The sequence below is a fragment of the Rhinopithecus roxellana genome, chromosome 1 (genome assembly GCF_007565055.1).
Source record: "Rhinopithecus roxellana isolate Shanxi Qingling chromosome 1, ASM756505v1, whole genome shotgun sequence".
Taxonomy (NCBI): Eukaryota; Metazoa; Chordata; class Mammalia; order Primates; family Cercopithecidae; genus Rhinopithecus; species Rhinopithecus roxellana.
This window is the reverse complement of record NC_044549.1, coordinates 91758603-91781597: the sequence shown is the minus strand read 5'-3', so window position 1 is coordinate 91781597 and position 22995 is coordinate 91758603.

Here is a 22995-nt window from a genome sequence, read left to right as displayed (position 1 = left end):
TGGCCCAGATGGTCTTGATCTCCTGACCTCGTGATTCACCCCCCTTGGTCTCCCAAAATGCTGGAATTACAGGCGTGAGCCACTGCGCCCGGCCACTGAAAAGATTTAAACTGTTGCGTCCCAATGCAGTTGTAGGACGGCCATGTGAACCTGAGCAAGTCACTTCCTCTCTGTGGACCTCACTTCCCTCCTCTGTAAAATTGGGATAATTATGCCAACCTTGTGGGGTTCCTCTGAGGGTGAGATAGGACACTGGGGGCCCAACTCCCAGCCCACCCTCTGGCCGAGGATCTGCTTCCCACACACTGTGATTTCCTGGCTTGCCAGTGTGCTCTACAGTTGCCATGGTAGGAAAATTCTGGCTACAGGGCATTATGACAACTCATTGCCATTAATGCAAAGTTGGTGTGTGCTTATTCTTCTGGCTGTCTGCACCTGGACCTAAGGATGAGGACTGGGAGCGGGGCTGGGTTGCAGGAAACCATCAGGATTCCTGGCTCCTCCAGCCATCAGGAAACCTGGCAAAGGAGGCCTGCTCCAGGGAAAGGCAAGGCGTCTGGGCTTTGGTGTCAGACAGACCTGGGCTTGATCTCAGTCTTGTTCTTTTAAATATGCATGCCATTGGGCAATCCCTTTGATCCTCAATAACAAGATAACAACAGCGTTTACCTCTAAGGGTTACTAGGATACTGTGTTTGTGCCCAGTAAGTGTTGTCGTCTATTATTACTGCTAGAGATAAAGATGGGCCTGACATGGTTTACTGGCCGAATAATGAATGCCCCAGCAGAGTGAGCAGAGCCAAGACTTCCCTCTCATAGTTCTTCACCAGGCTCTGGGGAGTGGAGTAGGACGTGAGTTAACACATTGACATCTCATGATGTCAATCAAGTACTTGGCAAGTAGTAGATGCTCGATAAATGATAATTCCTGCTCCCCCAACCTCGCACAGGCAGGCCTGAGAAGACCTCAGAACTTCTTTGGGCATGGCAGTCATCATTTTCTTCTGCTCAGTCCTGTAGGAAATTTAAGGGCTCATGGTCTCCTTCAACCTTCACTGTGGCCTAGGTCACCTTGTTCCAAACATGCAGGGAAGGAGACTTACTAGGGAGACTTTCAGTGGCTTCACCAATGTGGCAGAGCTGGTATACGACAGCAACTGTGTCCACTCTGTCTATTTCCCATCCATCATTCATTCATTCAAGGAATATTCTTAAGCACCCTCAACTGAAGAATGATGAGGTTCACACAATTGGAAAGGAGATCTTTATTTATCATAAACGGAGGCAGCCTGCAGCCAGCCATCCCATAGGCTGGGCAGCATGGCCTCTGGCTCTGCAGAGAGCAAGCAGTTTGAGGGAGGGGTAAAGGGAACAGGAACTTATGCTGAGTGAGAAGGCTGAATACACACACGTAACCAGCGACCAGAGGAGCCATGAATACTGATGAAAGGAGAAACATGTACATGCATGGTCCAGCTTCATGCCTTTCCGTGGGTTGCATGTTCAAAAAATGACAGTGTTAGTATGATCCATGAGGGTGGAATTTTTGGTCCTCAGACATCAAAAGGTGAAGCAAAGGATGTGAAAACCCTCACTGCACATCCTCCACAGGTTGGCCAAAACTGGTCCAGAGATGGTCACTGGACGTTTCTTTTTTTTTTTTTTTTAAGCTGGAGGGTGGTCAGTTTTTAAGAAGGGATACCATTATGAAAGTGGTGAGCTGTCATGTCAAAACTGCAAAGAAGAAGAGGGAGTCTGATCGTGGCCTCAGACGACTGGCTAAAGGTGATAAAGGAATGAGTCGTCTGTTTCTTGTTTTCCAAATCTGTTTACTCCTTGGGAAGGAATTCTGGTTAAAAGTTAATAAGGAAGGGGCATAGTGAGATGTGTTTGGCCTCCTGTCCCATCATGGCCAGGAACTCGGTTTTTAAAGTTTCTCCTAGGTCCCCTTGGCCAAGAGTGGGTCTGTTCAGTCTGTTGGAGGGCTTAGGATTTGATTTTTAGTTTTCAGCACCTACTATGCGCTCTGAACAAAAATGGTTAACAGGACAGACTCTTCTCTGCCTTGGGAGTTTATAGCCTAGTCGGGAGAGAGAGAGGAATAAATAACGACACCAAAACTTTCTTAATCACAAGGCCTTTAAGTGCTGAGAATGGGAAGTGCAGGGAGTGGCCAGAGTGTCCAACAGGGTGACCCAGCCTCCTCTAAGTGGTCAGGGAAGACCTCCCTGTGGAGGCTCATCTTGAGCTCCCCTGAGAGTAGAGCCTAGAGCAGAGACTCAGGTGCGGGGGTTTATTTGGGAGCGGACCTGGGGAGCAGCAGGGGAGGAGTGGGGAGGTGAGACCGGGGAGGAGTGGGGAGGTGAGACCGGGGAGGAGGAAAGCCAACTTTTAAAGGTTGCGATCAGGGTCGTTCCTGTGGGCAGCAGGACCGGCTATGTCTGGGACCACCTGAGGAGGGGACAGAGGGCCTCCTGGCAGTGTCCATGCAAAGGGACAAGGGACATCACCAAGGGAGGCCCAGGCAGCTCTCCCAGTGTCCTTCTAGTCAGAGGAACCTCAGCACATCCAGCACATCCAGAGTTCAGGCCCAGATGAGTTGGCTGCAGCAGGTGACATTCTCCATGCAGCTTGGAGGGCCTTAGGGGAGTATTCCAGGCAGAGGGACAGCTCCCGATTCACCTGCCTGTAAGAGGGACAGCTCATCTGCCACAGCCTGGCCCGGGTGATTCTGCTGGCTCCCCATCTTGGAGTGGAAGCGTACATCATCCAGACCCCACCCCAAGCTGCACGACTCAGAGTGTCAGCTGGAGCACTTTCTCCACCAAGGGCCTCCTCCGAAGGTCTCTCAAAGGCAGGCAGGGGTGTCAATGAGAAGCAGGTTTGTAGATGTGCTTCTTTCTCCTCCATCGTGGTCTTCCTGCCTCCCAGACAAGCTTCGGAAGGCAGAAAATCTCCAGACTACCTATGGAAGACAGAAGCCTGCCTGGGCCTGGGGTTTGGGTCATGTGAGCCAGCTCTAGAAAGCCTTTTGGTGCCCACCGAAACCCAAAGAAAAAGAATGTATGGCATAACTCTAATGAAATTTAGGAAGCCCGAGGCATTCCCCACCCTTGTCTACTCTGCCTAAACTGTCCAGGGCTGGAGGGAAGATGCCTGCAGGGAGGTGGTAAGCTGCATTTTGGTCCATCCCAAATGACACAGACAGAGCAGTGGCTGGGAGTGAGGAGATCTGGTTCCAGGCCCAGTGATTCCTTGAGCCATTATTGCAAAAAGACCTAAGCCAATCTGAAATGCACAACTCTAGGCTCTTCTTGGTGGCTAGCAGTGTTAGTCAACTGTTAGGAGTGAATGAGGACCTGCTGCTTCCCCCAGTCTTACTACCAGGTTCACATGAAAGCAAGTTGTGCAGAGAATTCTGCTCCCACAAAGACATTTAGTAGGCAACTGTTATGAGCAAGCAGGTCCCAGACAGTTCATGCAACATGTATTTATTAAACATGCCTCAGCAGATTCGAGGCAGATGTAAGAATATTCCAGAGTCACATTCTGTGACTGTTACAGGCCACATCAGGCAACCAGAATCACTTTTGTGAGATGGAGTCTTGCTCTGTTGCCCAGAATGGAGTGCAGTGGCACAATCTTGGTTCACTGCAACCTCCACCTCTCTGGTTCAAGAGATTCTCCTGCTTCAGCCTCCAGAGTATCTGGGATTACAGGTGCATGCTACCATGCCCTGCTAAGTTTTGTATTTTTAGTAGAGACAGAGTTTCACCATGTTGGCTAGGCTGGTCTCAAACTCCTGACCTCAACTGATCTGACCGTCTCGGCCTTCCAAAGTGTTGGGATTACAGGCGTGAGCCACTGTGCCTGGCCCAGAATCACTCTCAACCGGTGGCTGGACCCAGGACTACCAGGGAGCAGCCTGAAGTGCCATCCCTGGGGCTTGCTGGATTCTTATACCTGGTTTGTGCCAGGGGAGGAAGTGCCTCTAAAATATTTTAACCGAGCTGTATATTCTGAATCCCACTAATTTTATCAACAAGTGCCTGTTTCCAGCATCCATTAAGCTGGCTAATAAGCCACTGATTTCACCTCTGAAAACTCATTTATTTTAAACAGTCATTATGCTAATCAGCAGCCGCTGGTGTTGATCAGCACTAAAGACAAACGAAACCCTTGTCCTTGTGGCTTCTGGAGCCAGTGAAGATGACACTGCAGTGAAAATGGCAGCTGGCCGCCACTCGACTGTGAATTTTAGAAGAGGCAACAGACTACGCTGGAGTCGTAGCTAAAAATCAAGAACACAAGTTTATATCACATAATCTTCTCTGAAGCATTCTCACCTTCACTTTGGACATCGTGGTGGTGAGATTCTGACAGTCAACTCTGCCACTGGCCCTCATGTCCCCATCTCTAATGTGCCTAGTACCCCATGCCCTTGGCACAGCCTCCTGCTCTGGGGCAGAATCTGGGGTGAGGTTGTTCTGGGCTCCCTATGGACAACACTGGGGATGACACTGGTCATTTTCTAATGCCTCCCTTCGTTGAGAGATCTCAGGGTGATTATCCTCAGAAAAATGTGCCTGTATGGGTGCAGTGGCTCATGCCTATAATCCCAGCACTTTGGGAGGCTGAGGCAGGAGGATCATGAGGTCAGGAGCTTGAGGCCAACCTGGCCAACATGGTGAAACCCTGTCTCTATTAAAAATACAGGAATTGGCCATGCGTGGTGGTGTGTGCCTGTAATCCCAGCTACTCAGGAGACTGAGGCAGAAGAATTGCTTGAACCTGGGAGGTGGAGGTTGTAGTGAGCTGAGATCACATCACTGCACTGCAGTCTGGGCAACAGAGCAAGACTCTATCTTGGAAAAAAAAAAAAGAAAAGAAAAATGTGCCTGCTTGCTGCCAGCAGAACCAGTCCTTACCTCTAAACACTCTTTTGTCCAACTGATCATTCATTTATTTATTAACAAGTTATTTTGGGGAAGGATTTCCATGTGTGTGCTAGGGCTGATTTTCTAGCACAGTGTTGGAGCTCAGTCAATATTAAATGAGTGCATGAAGGATGACAGGAGGGGAGAAAGGAACTGGAGGCTGTGTGCAAGGGAAGCAGCAGCATGGTGTGCCTGGAAGGCGGCTGTCCATCTCACAGAGACACCAGCCCTGCCCTCCAAAGGTTCCCTCAGCCTCTCCATCTTCATTCTTCTCCCAGGTTGATGTTAAGCCTTTTGAGAGAGGCTGAATTAAGTGCTAGGCTCCCTTCACTGCCTAAATGCCCTGTGAGAGCTGTGCCAAGCAGCGGATTGCTAGAGCACGAGGCTGTTTTCACTGTCTGACTCGCTTGGGAGCAGGTGGTTCATTTCTGAAAAGCTGAGGGTTAGTGAGTTTTCATGGATGGAGGGGACAGAGGAGAAGGAAACAAGACAGGCTGACAGACACAGAGAGCCACAGCCAGCTGATATGTGCTGAGCAGTCAATCCATGCCAGGCATGCTGTTAGGCCGTAGGAATTCAGTGGTGCAACAGACAGACTCAGGTCCTGCCCTCAGGGAGCTTAAAGTCTAGAATAGGGGTTGGCAAAGTCCAGCCTGTGGACTGATTCTGGCCTGCTTGGAACACAGCTGTGCTCATTTGTTTGAGTGTTGTCTAGGGTTGATTTCACTCTGTGGCAGAGTTGAGTAGCTGCAGCAGGGACTGTGTCACCTATGAAACCTAAAATACTTACAATCTGGCCCTTTATAGAAAAAGTGTGCCGACCCCGGTGTAGAGGCCAAGCAGATACAAACAGCCAGAAGCAGAAAGAAGAGTGAAGCCAAAATGCACACAGAAAATGAGAGAGAGAGAAGGAGCCCCCATAAATATGTGAGGTGGGAAGGCTGCAGTTCCCGCAAGTATTTCCATTTGTCATCCTTCACCATGACAAAACTCCACCATCAGTGGCTTATTCCTTAGGGATAAGCATTGCTTTCACAAATATCCCCCTGAGAAAAGTTTTTCATCCTCAATGTATACCCTGAGTATGGAGTGGCTGAAGAGATCATTCTGGAGGCAGACAGGGCTGCTGAAGATTTCCAAAAGCCAGGACAGAGGGAGAGGGAAGGCTGGCCTTATGGGTGGGAGGTGTCTGGGTAGGGTAGAGAACCACAGCCTGCAAAAGCAATTGTGTTGTTTGTCCAAGATGAGCTGGTGGTAGGGTGTGTCTCTGAGCTACTCTGCAGTTTCTCAAGAGTGGGATTCTATCTGTGACCAAAAGAGTCACTCACTGCCTAAGGGCAGAGTTGTGATTCCTCTTCCATCCCTGACATTGGGCAGTGTCGGCTCTTGGGGGTGCATAGGTGTGTGTGTGCGTGCACTGGTGTGTGTATCAGCAGGGAGCCACATTTTGCAGGGAAGGGGGTTCAGTTTATATAATTTAGGGTACCCTCTTTAAGGAAAACATTTCAAAATTATCAATACTAACTTAGGTATGCACATGCATATTTAGAATTTAAAAATAAATCATAATGTTACAAAATTTTAAAAAATTGACAAGGGTCAGAAACACCACAAAATCTAGAAAAATGACATATGTATCAATCAACTTCCTGATACCCTCTGAAATGCATTTCATGCTAGTTTTGCTACATACTTTTCATATGTTTATGATTTTTAATAATCTTTTCTAATAGAGAAAAGAATGATAAGTCAGCCTTTCCTGTGACACAGTCGATTGAAATTTGTTTTTTCACCAAGAGTTAGGATACACAAGCTGTAACTTCATATACATACTTGCTTCTTGCAGCACAGCTTTGGGTTTGGGTCCTACAGACTCAAGAATTCTGATAAATTCAATTTTGTGTGTTTTCCATCACAAAAAGAAAAATGTATGGTGTGTTTATAATGCTATGTGTTACCTTATTGGGGATATGCTGCATTATCAAGCATATGCCCAAATGGAAAAAAATATTTTTGATTAGGTGTCAGAACTGAATCCAATTATAATACTATCTGTGATGATCTGAAGAATTTTCCATTTCCATTTCCAAGACTAATTTCTGGCTATGTCCATTTCCAACCCTGTTTCTCTTCTTTGGCCCACACCTTTCTGATACTGAGCACCAGACCACACACTGAGATATTTTGGTACAGCCATAGACCTCATCCTTCATGTCATGATGTAGGGCAAGTTGGCATGGGGGCAATAGGGCTATTCTGGAGGCCATTGCTATGCCAGTGTCTTAGTCTATTTTGTGTTGCTTATCACAAAATACCTGAAAGAAAAATCATTTATTTCTTACATTTATGGAGGCTGAGAAATTCAAGGTTAAGGACCCGCATTTGGTGAGGGCTGCCTTGCTGCTGGTGACTCTCTGCAGAGTCCCAAAGTGGCTCAGGGCATTACACGGCAAAAGGGCTGAGTGTGCCAGTTCAGGTCTTCCTTCCTCTTCTTAGAAAACCACCAGTCCTACCCCACGATAATCCATTAATCCACTAATCCCTGAATGGATTAATCAGTTCATGAGGGCAGAGCCCTCATGACAAAATCACCTCTTACAGGTCCCACTTTTTAATTACCTGGCAAAAGAGCTGAGTGTGCCAGTTCAAGTCTTTCTTCCTCTTCTTAGAAAACCACTGGTGCCACCCCCATAATAAACTGTTAATCCACTAATCCCTGGATTCATGAGGTCTGAGCCCTCATGAGCCAGTCACTTCTTGCAGGTCCTACTTTTTAATATTGTCACATTGGGGATTAAGTTTTACTACAAGTTTTGGAGGGGACAGATATTCAAACCATAGGAACCACAATAAATAATAATAGCCTATATATGGAAGAGGTGGTGAATCACATCCATCTATGCTCTGATCTCAAACTAAATGTATCGCCAAGTCAGCTTCCCCAAATGCCACCTGTCATGAGGGGAAGTGTGAGTAGAATGAGCTAGGAGTCTTAACCGGTTGTGGATAGAATGTGTTGCTTTTCCTAAATGCTCATCATTTGATGCGTGGACAAACAAAATGTGGCGTATCCAAACTATGGATTATTCTTTGGCTACAAAAAAGGAATGAAACACTGATACTTGCTACTACACGTATGTATCTTGAAAACATATGTGAAATGAAAGGAGACAGACACAAAAGGCCACAAACTGTATGATTGCATTCTTATGAAATGCCCAGAACAGGCAAATGTATTGAGTCAGAAAGTAAGACTAGTGGTTGCCAGGGAGGAGGGAAATGGGGAGGGAGTTACTGCTAATGGTTGATTTTAAGAATGATTAAAGTGTTCTGGACTTAGATAATGGTGATGGTTGTACAACTCTGTGAATATACTAAAAATCACTGCATTGTACATGTTAAAAGGGTGAATCTTATAATATGTGAACTACATTTCAATCAAGCTATTATTTTAAAGATTTTTACTTTTGTGAGTTTTACAAAACCACGTGACCAGGTAAACACATAGCTAGGGCCTTCTCCCATGATAAATTCCCCTTTGGGGATGTATCAGCTTGGGGATGTCTATCAGTTATCTATTAGTAGATACTATGTAACAACCAACTACAGAACTTTAGTGGCACAAAACCTCAGTGGCCCACTACTGTAAGTATTTGTTTGGCTCACAAATCAGCTGGGCTCTGCTGGGCGGTTTTTCTGGTTTTAGACAGTCTCCCACTTTTTTTCTTTTCTTTTGAGATGGAGTTTCACTGTGTCACCCAGGCTGGAGTGCAGTGGCACCATCTTGGCTCACTGCAACCTCTGCCTCCTGGGTTCAAGCAATTCTCCTGCCTCAGCTTCCCGAGTAGCTGGGACTATAGGTACATGCCACCACACCCAGCTAATCTTTGTATTTTTAGTAGAGACAGGGTTTCACCACGTTGGCCAGGATGGTCTTGATCTCTTGACCTTGTGATCTGCCCGCCTTCGGCTCCCAAAATGCTGGGATTACAGGCGTGAACCACTGCGCCTGGCTTCATTTCCCACTTCCGATGGTTGGCCATGGCCCCGTGGGCTGTCTGATCTAGAATGGCCTCAGCTGGGGCAAATGAGGTGCCTTGCCCCAAGTGTCTCCTCCTTTACATCCCAAGTATGTTTTCACAGTGATGGCAAGGACAAAGAAACAGAGGCAGAACCACACAAACACTTTTTCAAGGTTCTGCTTGCATCATATTTGATAATATTGCATTGGTTAGAGCAAGTCACACGGCCAAGCCCGGATTCAGTGGATGGGGAAATAGATCTTCCCTCTCAGAAGAGAGGAACTGCAAAGTCACATGTCAAAAGAAGTGGGTATGTGGAGGGGTAATGACTCAGGACCATGAAGACAATTAATTTTACATCTGCTTCCATGTATATACCAGTGTGTGCCTACGTATGTGTTTGCAGATATATGTGTCTATATTGGTGAATATAAGTGTGTTCAGGCATCTGTGTGTGCATGTGAGGCTGTTTGTGTGTACACTTCCTTTGGCTGTATCTACATGTCCTACAGGCAAGGATGAATGAACAATTTTGGAAGCTTTTCTGCTTGTGTATCTGTGCAGGTGTGAGCCTTCCCAGATAGGTGCCAAGTGTAGTGGGCCATGGATTGTGTCAAGTAGAGTGGGTCAACGCATGTGCTCCCAAACCCCCACACCAGTAGGATTCTGGGGTCTCCGGGTCCTTGTCTGTCATTTACCCAAGACAGGCAACTATTAGAGAAGCAAGAGTGTGGACTTTGAAATCAGGAAGGCTGGATTCAAACACCAGCTCTGCCACTGACTGGCTTGGCAGCAAATTCCCACCCTAGTTTTCTGATCTGTAAAATGGGGACGCCACTTCCTAGTTTTCCTGTGTGAAAAGGCTTCGTAACATGCACTGTGCCATGGCTTTGTTAGCTGTGAAGACGCCGGAGGAGTGAATTTCCCTTCCCACTCTGTGCCCCAAAGGCTTGACCCCTTTCCAGATGCTAAAACTGGAGGTGGCTCTGCATCTCTTAATGCGTTGCCATGGCAATCACTGCCTTCTGCTCTTCTGTCAGCAGTGCTGGCCAGGGCTCTGGTGTCCTCTCGCTGCTGGGCCCAGGGCGAGGTGGAGGAGGAGCAGGCTCACCCAAAGTCCATTTCCTTCTGAAGCAGGTCAGGGAGGAAGGGAGGATGTGGGGGGCTGTTACCTGTCTTTGTTGTTGTTGCTCTGCTCCTCTTACCATGCCCCCTCCAGCAGCAGCTTAGGGAGGTCCTGAGGCAGCCATTCAGACATTAACACACACCCAAATCACCTGAGCAGCTTCAAAAAATGAAGACTTCTGTGCCCCACTCAGAAAGTCTGATTCAGTAGGTCTGAGGTGGGTACCAGGCACCAGGGTTTTCACTGTACTCTCCAGGACATTCTGATGGAGGAAATCCAGAAACCACACTTGGAGAAACCATGCACTAGCAGTATAGAGCCCGAGGCAACCCGCTGACTTAGCTGCCAGTCCCCACAACATAACCGTCTCCTTATTTATTTATTTATTCACTCATTCATTCACCTACTCACTTGTCATTGTATTCCCTTACATCAAACCACATTTAAATAATTGTTTAAGTAATCCACTCACATTTAAATAACCACTCCCTCATTTATTTACTCATTTATTAGAACAAACATTTATTACTGTCCTAAGCTCTGGGAGATGGAGAGATAATTACAGACACAGTCCCTGCTGCCCTTCAGGAGGTTCCAGGGCAATATTTTTCAAACTGTAGCAAAATGAATTTAATGGATGGACTAACATGTTTTTTAAAAAAGAAACAGAATAGACTGTAATAGAAGATATTAGTGTACATAGCAAGCAGCAGGGGAAAATGATGTTGGGGAAACCTTTGTATCCACTGTGCATGTGAGTGGGGGAAAGGGATCTCAACGTGCAGTGTATCTCTGAGCAGAGTGCTGGGGACAGCAGGCACAGAAGCAGATGCCAATAGTACATGCTAGGTGCTACAGTGAAGATGTGCTGGGGGTGTTGGTGGAGCTCAGTCCCTCTGCCAAGCGACAGCTGGAGGAGCTTCACACAGAAAGAGCATTTGAGCTGGGGCTTGAAAATGTGCAGGAGTTTTCCCACTAAAGACAGTGGAAAGCGACCACAGGCAGAAGGAATAGCATGTGCAAAGGCACAGAGGCGGGAAAGCAGAGAGGAGCTAGGTGACTGGTGGGTCTGGAGCATGGGCGGGGAGACTGGAGGGTGAGAGGCTGGATCCTAAAGGGCCTTGGGTGCCAGGGAAAGCACTGGGTTGTATTATGACACCGTGTAGAGCCACTGGAGAAAAAGTAGAGGCATGACATGGCCAGAGTGGCATTTTAAAAAGACTGAGAGGTGAAACTGGCTGGACTTCTGGGTCGGGTGGGGAGTTGGAGACCTTTTCTGTCTAGCTAAAGGATTGTAAACACACCAATCAGCGCTCTGTGTCTAGCTAAAGGTTTGTGAACACACCAGTCAGCACTCTGTAAAAATGCACCAATCAGCACGCTATAAAAACAGACCAATCAGCACTCTGTAAAATGAACCAATCAGCAGGACGTGGAAGGGGGCCAAATAAGCGAATAAAAGCTGGCCACCCCCAGCCAGCAGCCGCTACTGGGGTCTGGTTCCACGCTGTGGAAGTTCTGTTGTTTCGGTTTTCACAATAAATCTTGTTGCTGCTCACTTTTTGGGTCCGCACTACCTTTATGAGCTGTAACACTCACTGCGAAGGTCTCCCGCTTCGCTCCTGAAGTCAGCGAGTCCATGAACCCACCGGGAGGAACAAACAACTCCGGATGCACCACCTTTAAAAGCTGTAACACTCACTGCGAAGGTCTGTGGCTTCACTCCTTAAGTCAAGCGAGACCATGAACCTACTGGAAGGAAGAAACTCTGGACACATCTGAACATCTGAAGGAACAAACTGTAACACTCATTGCAAGGGTCTGTGGCTTCATTCTTGAAGTCAGCAAGACCAAGAACCCACCGGAAGGAACCAATTCTGGACACAAGACCACAGCAGCAGTGTGGGTGGAGAGGCCAGTGGAAGCCTCACCTGCTTTGCAGCACGGGATGGCAGTCATGGGAGTTGGGTGGTGGTTTCTGGTTGGGGTTGTGAGATATGGATACACTTGGGAAGTGTTTTAGGGGGTAAAATAAACAGGAGCTAATGACTGTATAAGGGGAGAGAGAATGTGGAAGCGTCCACCCTGGTGCCTGGGTCCTTAAGGTGGGAAGCTGGCTTGGAGGGGAAGCTGCTCACTGGTATCAGGTGTCTCAATTGGTGACCAAAACACCAAGGGTTTGGTGTAGGTCCTGTTGTTTGCCACACAGAAAGCCAGTGACTGAGATGATGAGTACTGCCAAGGAAGAAGGCTTTAAAATCAGGTGCTGCAGTCCAGGAGATGGGAGCTCAGCCTCAAATCCATCTCCCTGACCTACTAAAACTGGGGCTTTATATAGCGGGGAAGAAATAATTATGTGTAAGAAAACAGGAAGTAGGGAGGGACAAGGAAGCAGTCATGAGAATGAGGGGTACTATCTGGTGCAGTGATCTGGTGAGTTTCAGTTCTTTGATACTTTTTGAGAGGCCAGAAGTTCCTTTCCTGAGGAAGGAACTCACATAAAACAAATGTAAGTTTCAAGCTTTAAGCCCAGAAGGATCAATTTCTATAGTTATCCAAAAGAACAGTCTATGGGGCAGTTGGGCTGGTTTCAGTCTCCCCTTTCTACTTATCAATTCCTCAATCATGAGGAATCTGGTCTTAGTATTTCTGGCTGTTTCATTCTGAGGGTGGGTGTCCTAGGCAGCTCCATACCACGGGTGACCATGTGGCCACCCAGGAATCAAAGGTTAATCTAATATAGAGTTTTCTTCTGACACCCAATCTTTCTCTCTCCAGTTCCCCACTTCCACCAAAAACAAATCACAGCAGGACCAATCTACCTGCAAAATAAGCTTCAGTTCCATATACTTGGCCTGATAACCCACAAAGTGCAACAAGAATCATTGTCCATATAGACTCACCCAAACTGGCTTTGCTGGAATCTCTTACAAGGCCATTTTAGTCAAAGTCTTGAGAAAATAACCAGTTACTCCAACCGTGTCCCATTACAAAAGAAAACATGTTATTAATTGTATGCAATTAATTACCATGAATAAAGAATATTCACGAAGAGTTTCCATATTCTGGATAAATTAAGCAGAGAGAGAAATAGCTCTCAAATTCTGTTTATAAAAGCATACTCCATTCAATACCCTTGAGGTATATACACTTTAAGGCTATAAATACACTTAAAGGCTATAAATAAATAGCTCAAAAGAAAAAGATTATCCAGACTCTGAAAAACAAAACAAAAAAAAATCAGCAATATTTCAAACAACAAAAGCCGTAAGAAATTGTTTCTGACCTGCATTAGTTCAGTCCATGCAGTCACCTCCTGCTCTGTCTCATATTGGATTGGGAATCTTTATGAGCACATCAGGCTTTCAGTTAGTGCCCTGGAAATTTTCTCTGTAATCTAGTGGCACAATCTCCAAAGTTATCAGAAACCTGCATTCAAGAGTCCTTTTCATGAACTTCTCCAAAGAAGGAAGCTTTGTACTATAGCTGATTGTAAGTCACTTTTTTTCTTTTGGGAAGGATCACAGCAAAACATCAATTGTGGATGACAAAAGTCTGCAGACAGCCATAGTTAAAGACATGGTTGACAAGGAAACTTAATTATTTCTGTAACATAAAAAAAATTACTGCTGACAACATATATTAAGACATATCAGAATTTTAGGACTCCCATACAATCCTGGAACACACACTAACAATACATCTATATAAATGTAACCCAAAGGAAGCTAAATATCATCTCAGATTTGGCAGTGCTTCTTGCATAATCCTAACATAACAAATAAGCCCAATATGTCTGTCTCAGACTTCAGGGAACCTAATATCCAAGAAAGTTAGTTTAAGGTCAAGAGACTGAATTTAGAACTTGAAAGTTTGCTCTTAGAAAGTCTTCCAAATATCAAAGTTTTAAGCACAAAATAGTATCACAAGTCACTGTAAAAATAGTCATTCATTTAGAGGAGTGATAAAATAAAAACGTTTACCTTTTGATAAATTTAGTTTCCCAAACAGTAAGACCTAATAAAGACAGCATGAGGCCAACTAAATCTCTCTCCCCACTCCATTTTCTCCCTGCAGCATACTCAGAAGGTCAATATAATCTTTTATCTCTCAGTATTACACAAACATTTTATTCAAAAGAGAAAACCATATTTTACTTTGTATGGTATATTACTAATGTTAAAGCTAATTTTAATAAAACCTTGTAAAAATCTAATTGTAATCAGTTTGACCATAAGATAAGGTTTCCATCAACTTTCAATAACTGTTTCCAATTTTCTGTTAAAGAACAGATAAATGTTCCAAGAAAATCCTGTTATTCCAACACATGGGCCCAGATGCTGGCCTTGCATCAGTGAGCTTTTGATATTAATGTTTAATTTATAGATAAACTCTGAATTAATCTTATCCCTCAAAATCAGCCCTTATAAGTTCACACGCCTACCTCTTCTGCCATAGTCCCTGGGCCTAGAGGGATTGAATAGTTTTAATTTCTGGCCTGTGTCTCACAAAAACAGTTAAAAACAGTTCGTTCTTACTGTTACCTTCTTCCAAATCTGAGGATGAGGCTTCAACTAGTGTCAATGCCCAGAATTTAGCAGGGGCTGGTGCCTTCTTCAGACCCAAGAGTCAAAGCCCTGTAACTTAACAGCACAAGCATTCATTAATACAATGTTTTTTTTTTTTTTTTTTTTTTTTTTTTAGATGGAGTCTCGCTCTGTCGCCCAGGCTGGAGTGCAGTGGCGCGATCTCAACTCACTGCAAGCTCTGCCTCCCGGGTTCACGCCATTCTCCTGCCTCAGCCTCCCGAGTAGCTGGGACTACAGGCACCCACCACTACGCCCAGCTAATTTTTTGTATTTTTAGTAGAGACGGGGTTTCACTGTGTTATCCAGGATGGTCTCGATCTACTGACCTCGGGATTCTCCCGCCTCGGCCTCCCAAAGTGCTGGGATCACAGTCGTGAGCCACCGCGCCTGGCCAATACAATGTTTATATTACAGAAAGTTCTATCATTCTAACATGTTAAAAATTAAAACACTGAAATTTGGCATTTAGGAGTTACTGCCTGCAGCACTTCAAACCACTGTATTAAGTAGTTAGGTTACTCACTGCATATATCTAATTGCTAGTATTCTAGACAAAACTGTGACCAAAAGCATCAAAAGCGATAGGTCCTATGGCAAAATAAGACAGCTACCTTTTCTCTCCATCATTAAAAAAATGATAAATGCAAATGTCAGTTTTGTCAATTCCTTAAGAGGATAAATAATCTCCTTTCACTTAAATATCACACAACAAAACAAGGACATAGTAAGGACAAATACACAATAATTTCTTTTCAGCTATTTAAAAGAGCATCATCCCACATTTCCAAGACTGGTTTCTAGATACAGTAGTGACAACTGATTAGGTAACTTTCACCACCAAAATCTTCAAACCAGTGCAATGCCTGCACGTATTTTGCTTTCAATTACACTCATGAAGGCCCATCAGTGATAAATGGCCTGGGATCAGAGATCACTAGAAAGTCTCAGAATTTTTTATTACTACTTAATCCAAATGAATGTTCCTTAATTTTAATAATGATCAACACAACTCAATTAGTTTGAGAGAAATCCCAACCAATATAATTTCCCTAAGGACAAAGCCAGTCTTTCTTGAATGTTAAAACTGTACCCATATCACAGTTTTTCCTCATTAAAGGAAAAGATCTGAAACCAACTCAAATCATTGATTTAACTGAATTACCTTGGAAATAAACATCACTTAAACATTTCTACTACTTTTAAACATACCTCCTTTATTACATTTAAACATACCTACTTTTCCAAATAACAAATATGTAATGTACTATCTGTGCTCAGAACTTGTAAAAAAAGTCTTTTATTTTTGCCAGGATCCTTAAAGCTCTCATAGAGTTCAACATCATCAGAGTTAAGCAAAACGAACCAAATTCCAAATGACTGGTGTGCTCCATCAATTCCTGCGGGCCCAACAAAGGTAGCCTAGGCATTCCAGATAAATAGGATAAATGATAACTTTTTAGAAATTTGTATGAAACAAAACAACTATTCACAGAACCAAACAAAAGCCTTCCACTAGATGCTAAAAAATATCTATGGTATATACACATACACAAACAAAATCCAAAGAAGAACAAACAACATAGTGAAACCCCATCTCTACTAAATATACAAAAATTAGCCAAGTGTGGTGGCAGATGCTGTAAGTCCAGCTACTCGGAAGGCTGAGGCAGGAGAATCGCTTGAACCTGGGTGGCGGAGGTTACAGTCAGCTGAGATTGCACCACTGCACTTCCAGCCTGGGGGACAGAGTAAGACTGCTTCTCAAAAAAAAAAAAAAAAAAAAAAAAAAAGCAAAAACAAATTAAGAATCCTACTTCCAACCTTTCCCCCACTTGGTCTACCCCAGAGGTTACAGTGTTACCTAGAGCCCCAAAACCCCACATGATGAATTTTTTTTTTTTTTTTTTTTTTTTGAGACGGAGTCTCCCTCTGTCACCCACGCTGGAGTGCAGTGGCCGGATCTCAGCTCACTGCAAGCTCCGCCTCCCAGGTTCAGGCCATTCTCCTGCCTCAGCCTCCCCAGTAGCTGGGACTACAGGCGCCCGCCACCTCGCCCGGCTAGTTCTTTGTATTTTTTAGTAGAGATGGGGTTTCACCGTGTTAGCCAGGATGATCTCGATCTGACCTCGTGATCCACCCGTCTCGGCCTCCCAAAGTGCTGGGATTACAGGCTTGAGACACCGCGCCCGGCCCGTATTTTATTCCTGATACAAAATTCAGTATTCTTAAGTCCACCAATATTACTGTACATCCTGTGCAATCAAGAAATTCACTCTAGACACATGACTAGTAATTACTATTAAGTATTCTAGCACAAAAGAATTGTCAAACTGCCCATGCATTTCTTTACAGTATTTCTTATTTTACCTTCATCAATGAAATGAGATAGTTCCCTTGACCCCTTTTTGGGATTCCTGAAGGGGTGACTTGCTTACTCAGCCCACAGCTCTCAACCCCTCATGGGAGAGGGAGCACCAGGTGAACGGGTGCAGAGGTCAGGAGGAGTGCTTCTGGGCAACTGGCAGGAGCAGAACTCTGTGCAGGCCTGCAGCAGCATCTAGGGATTGCCCACGACACCCAGAGCCCCATGTGTTACAGTGCATTCTTTTAGTTTTGCCATTCATGGACAGCTTAAGTATTAAGACACCTCAGCGGAGGGTCAGTGTGACAACGTCTTGCACATGCACCAGGGTCCTTGTCCAGCGTCCAGGAAGAATCAGGTTGCAGGAATGAATTGAAAAGGGTAAATGCTGAGGATGTTATTGCTGATGAAAGTGGCTCTCAGTGGGATGGGAAGCTGGAAAGGGGATAGAATGGAAAGATGGTTTTCCCCTGGAGTTTGGCCAGGGACTCCGAGGCACCACTGTCAAGCCACCTCTCTGAAATCAAGCTGCTTCTCACTAATGTCACGTTGCTTCTTCTCTCCTTCTCTGCTGCACCACTCTGCCAGAGGAGACTGGGGTTTTTATGGGTATAGGATGTGGGGAGAAGGGCCACAGTGGTTTTGGAAAAGGCAACATTTGGGCAGGAAAACAAGAATGGATGTTCTCACTTTGTGCCTTGGGTCCAGGCTTGAGGGTGAAGCCCTCACCAGGGACCCTGCCCTTTTTTTTACCTAATATTTCCCTGCCTTCTGTCCCTATCATCAAGACTAAGAGCTTTCACTATGAAAATGTTAATTAGCCAAATTTCTCCAGTTCTCTATCAGGTTTTAAAGAATATTTTATTATCTAAACTTTTTCAACTTTCTGTTTTCTCTGTATATGTATGAAGATAAACACACAGAGAAACGGGAAAAACTACATCTGACTTATACAGACCATCCATGACACGACTGGGCTTTCTGTTCAGTCCTAGACTTTCTTCTTTTTCTTCTTTTCTTAAAAAACCGTCATTTTACTCCAGGAGAAAAATTAACTATGTAAGATCCTCTCTCATACAAAATTATTATCTTTTCTTTATAATCCTTTTTACCAAAAGTACATCTTCATATTCAACTTTCTTTACATCTCTCTCTCTCACTGGTTTCTTACTACCTTGTTTCATAAATAACCATTTTCAAGTTCATAACTTGAAGTAATTTTAGATAACTTCTGAATTAGACAAAATTATGCTTTTTCTCACTAATAATATCTTTTTGGGTACATGTTATATAGAATTATATGTCAACTAGAATTCTTACCCTAAAATTGTAGTGAAACCCTAGGAAGGAAGAAATCCTGAACAATCAGATATTAGCCTTTTATAGATAACAATTACACAATTTTAGAAACATATTTCCCCATATCATAACCGTTTCTTAATTGAAGATGACCCAGATATCCAATGCGTATTAAAAATATTTTTAAGATTTTTCATTACACAAAAAATTTATCTAAAACCTTTATCCCATTTACATATACTCAATTCTTTCATTTTTAACAGTTTATCTAGATTACTTCTGAAAACTGAGATATTAGGCACCATCATTTAAAGTTAGTTATTTCCTTATTAACCATCTTATAATCTGGGAATATCAGGTGTTCATCAAAATAAGAATCTTAAAGTTAACTACATGGGCATTTTCAACAATAATTCAGAAGATTCAGCTGTTTTCATTAAATAAATAACATAATTAGTTTTAGTTATCAAAAATTTGCACCAAGATCATTTTGTTTTGGCTGGGTTTATAGTTTTATAAGCTTCTATGCCAAACCCTGACGCCTCAAAATATCTGTCAGAGACAAATATAAAATCCAGACAAAAATGTATGCTAACAATTCAATTTTACCAATAATCTTTTTTTTTAATTTTTTTTTTAAATTTTTTTTATTTTTTAGACAGAGGCTTGCTCTGTTGCCCAGGCTGGAGTGCAATGGCACCATCTTGGCTCACTGCAACCTCCACCTCCCAGGTTCAAGCAATTCTCCTGCCTCAACCTCCCAAGTAGGTGGGACTACAGGCATGTGCCACCAAGCCTAGCTAATTTTTGTATTTTTAGTAGAGACGGGTTTTCACCATATTGGCCAGGCTGGTCTCAAACTCCTGACCTTAGGTGATCCGCCCACCTTGGCTTCCCAAAGTGCTGGGATTACAGGCATGGGCCACCAAGCCAGGCCTCATTTTACCAACAATTTTAAAACCAGCTTGTTTAGCAAACATTTACTTAAGTCATATGAACTTACGTGGATTTATTTTCTTAATTTTTGAGCGCTGTTTTATTTATAAGCCAATTTGGTAGATACAACATGTAACTTACATACACATAAATACATCTAGACCTGAATACACACGCACACAGATTCAACAGTTTTTATAACACCTTGGAACTCTAGCCATGAAGTAGCAATACAAACTCACTGGTTTTACATGGTTATACTTTTTTTGCCCCAGTAGGTAGTCCAGTGAAGCCTGTGAACCAAGTTTTGGGTAAAGCAGTTTCCATGGCAGTTTGCTTTTCAAAAGCCAAACCTCCCCAGACTCCAAAGAACACTGGGGTCAAACAGCACCAAGGGAGAGCATCACATACTAACCAAGTCCAGCCCTACTTAGAACAGCAGCACAAAAGCCTGAATACGTGGAACTCCATCTCACTCTCCCATTCAACAGCAAACTCCAAATTCCAAACAACATTGGGGCCAAAAGTATTACAAAAGGATATAAAGTTTACCGAAGTCTAATTTCCCATGACACACACACACACACACACAATCACCAGAACACAATCCAATTGCTACAGCAACAAACAAGCCCCCAAAGTGTCCACACCAAAACAGTCAGGATGCTTGCCTTTCCCCGTTGGGCTCCTTCAAACTGCAAATGGAAATTCTTTTAAAAATTTCCCGGCCAGGCACAGTGGCTCATGCCTGTAATCCCAGCACTTTGGGAGGCCGAGGGGGGCAGATCACGAGGTCAGGAGATCGAGACCAGCCTGGCCAATATGGTGAAACCCTGTCTCTACTAAAAATACAAAAATTAGCTGGGTATGGTGGCACACGCCTGTATTCCCAGCTACTCAGGAGGCTGAGGCAGGAGAACCGCTTGAACCAGGGAGGCAGAAGTTGCAGTGAGCCGAGATAGTGCCACTGCATTCTAGTAAGGGTGACAGAGTGAGATGCTGTCTCAAAAAAAATTTTAAAAAAAATTCCCAAACTGAGAGGAGCAGATCCCACTCTCTGGGCCCACAAAGGACACTCACCTATGTGGATGCAGATGTCAAATTTCAGAAACAGTTCTTCCAAGGCAATCAGGAACATGATTGGGACTGGCTGTGGCAAAGCTGGAGAGAGACTGAAACTCACCTCCAGCCAAAATTGGGTGGGCAACTGCTTAGGAGGGGTTGTGAGACTCCCAGTCTGCTGCAGCCACGCCATGAGCTCACCACACAGAAAGCCAATCACTGAGATGGTGAATACTGCCAAAGAAGAAGGCTTTAATTGGGTGCTGCAGCCCAGGAGATGGGAGCTCAGCCTCAAATCCGTCTGCCTGACTAAAACTGGGGCTTTTTATAGCAGGGAGGAAATGTAACAATGTGTGAGAAAATAGGAACTAGGGAAGGCCAAATAAGCCATCATGACAAATGAGGGGTGTGCTATCTGGTGCAGTGATCTGGTGAGTTTCAGTTCTTGGATGCTTTTTGGAGAGGCTTGAAGGTCCTTTCCTGAAGGAGGAATTCAGATAAAACAAATACAAGTTTCAAGCTTTAAGTCTAGAAGGGTCAATTTCTATGTTTATCAAAAAAGTCTATGGGACTCTTGGGCCAGTTTCAGATTCAGCCCTTCCTCAGGGTCCTCACCTAATTTCAGCTCAGCCTCTCTCCTTGGGAAGCAGAGGTAGTTCCCCAGCCCTCCAAATACAGAGGGGGAGGTTTTATGACTATATATATACACACACACACACACACACACACACACACACACACACATGCATACATACATACATATATATATTTTTAAACTAGCTGGGCATGATGGCACACACCTGTAGTCCCAGCCACTGGGGAGGCTGAGGTGGGAGGATCCCCTGAGCCCAGCAATTTGAGGTGGATATTGAGAGGTAAAGCCAACTGGACTTTTTGGGTCCAGTGGGGACTTGGAAAAACTTTTCTGTCTTACAAGAGGATTGTAAAATGCACCAATCAGTGCTCTGTAAAAATGCACCAATCAGCACTCTGTAGCTAGCAAGAGGATTGTAAAATGTGCCATCAGCACTCTGTAAAACACACCAATTGGTGCTCTGTAAAATGCACTGATAAGCATTCTGTAAAAGGCACCAATTAGCAGGATCCTAAAAGTAGCCAGTTGTAGGGAGGATTGAAAAAAGGGCATTCTGATAGGACAAAAATGGAACATGGGAGGGGACAAATAAGGGAATAAAAACTGGCCATCCCAGCCAGCAGTGGCGACCTGCTGGGGTCGTTTTCCACGCTGTGGAAGCTTTATTCTTTTGCTCTTCATAATAAACTTTGCTACCCCTCACTTTTGGGTCTCTGCCATCTTTAACGGCTGTAACACTCACTGTGAAGGTCTGCAGCTTCAACCAACTCCGTACACAATATGAGCTATGATTACACCACTGCACTCCAGCCTGGGTGATAAAGTGAGACCACCTCTCTAAGAAAAAATAAATTAGCTGGGTGCAGTGGCTCACACCTGTAATCCCAGCACTTTGGGAGGCCAAAGCGGGTGGATCACGAGGTTAGGAGATTGAGACTATCCTGGCTAACACAGTGAAACACCATCTCTATTAAAAAATATACAAAAAATTAGCCAGGCATGGTGGCGGGTGCCTGTAGTCCCAGCTACTCGGGAGGCTGAGGCAGGAGAATGGCGTGAACCCGGGAGGCAGAGTTTGCAGTGAGCGGAGGTCATGCCACTGCACTCCAGCCTGGCTGACAGAGCGAGACTCCATCTCAAAAAAAAAAAAAAAAAAAAAGTGAAATTGAGCCGGGAATGTAGACTCATGGTGGAAATTATAGCACTAGCAGGGTGCTGTCCGTCACTAATCTGATTTCCTCTATACTGAGCGCCTGGAGGCTTATGCGTCCCCTCTCCCTTGACATGAGGCATGGCCTGTCTGAAATTCTGGCGCATGAAATATGAGAGGCGGTGACAAATGTCACTTCCATTCCGAAGCATTTAGTTGCTGCTGCTCCACTTTTCACCACTCTCATCCCCTAGCTGGGACGCTGATGCCTTGTAAGAAAATATCGGCCTCATAAAATCATCTGGATCTCTTAAGTGAAGGGCCCCGCCCATACGGGCCAATCCCTCTTAATAGATAATGTTAGCAAGAAATAAACTTGTGTTGCTTAAGCCATTGAGATGCGGGGTTATCATGCCACTGGCTTCCTGTCCCCTTCAGAGTTCAAGTCCAATTCCTCCCACCATGACCTCTGCAGCCCTGCACCACCCGCCCCTGCTGTGACCTCCCTCGCTCCCTCCGCACTCTTCTGGCTCAGCGCGCTCCAGGCCCACTGACCCCCTTGGCTTCCTTCTGCTGGGTGCCTTTCCCTGTGCATCCGTGCGGCTCCCCCTTCACCTCCCTTGCTCCAGGGTCGCTTTTCAGCAGGTCTTCCTTGGCGCCTGACCACCTACACGTCTAACCTGTGACCACACACTTCTCATCTGCCTTCTCCGTCTCATTATTTGCTCCATGTCCCCTTCCCTAGCAAAATGCGCACTTGGTTCTTCTAGGTTACTGTCTGTCTCCCCACCGGAATGGAGCCTCCCCGAGGGGAGGGCAGCGGGTTTGTGGGCTTTGAGTCCGCGGGGCCTGGCATCCAGGAAGTTCTCAAGGAAACACCACTGAAGAGATGAAGGCGTGGGCTCATGGTGTCTTCC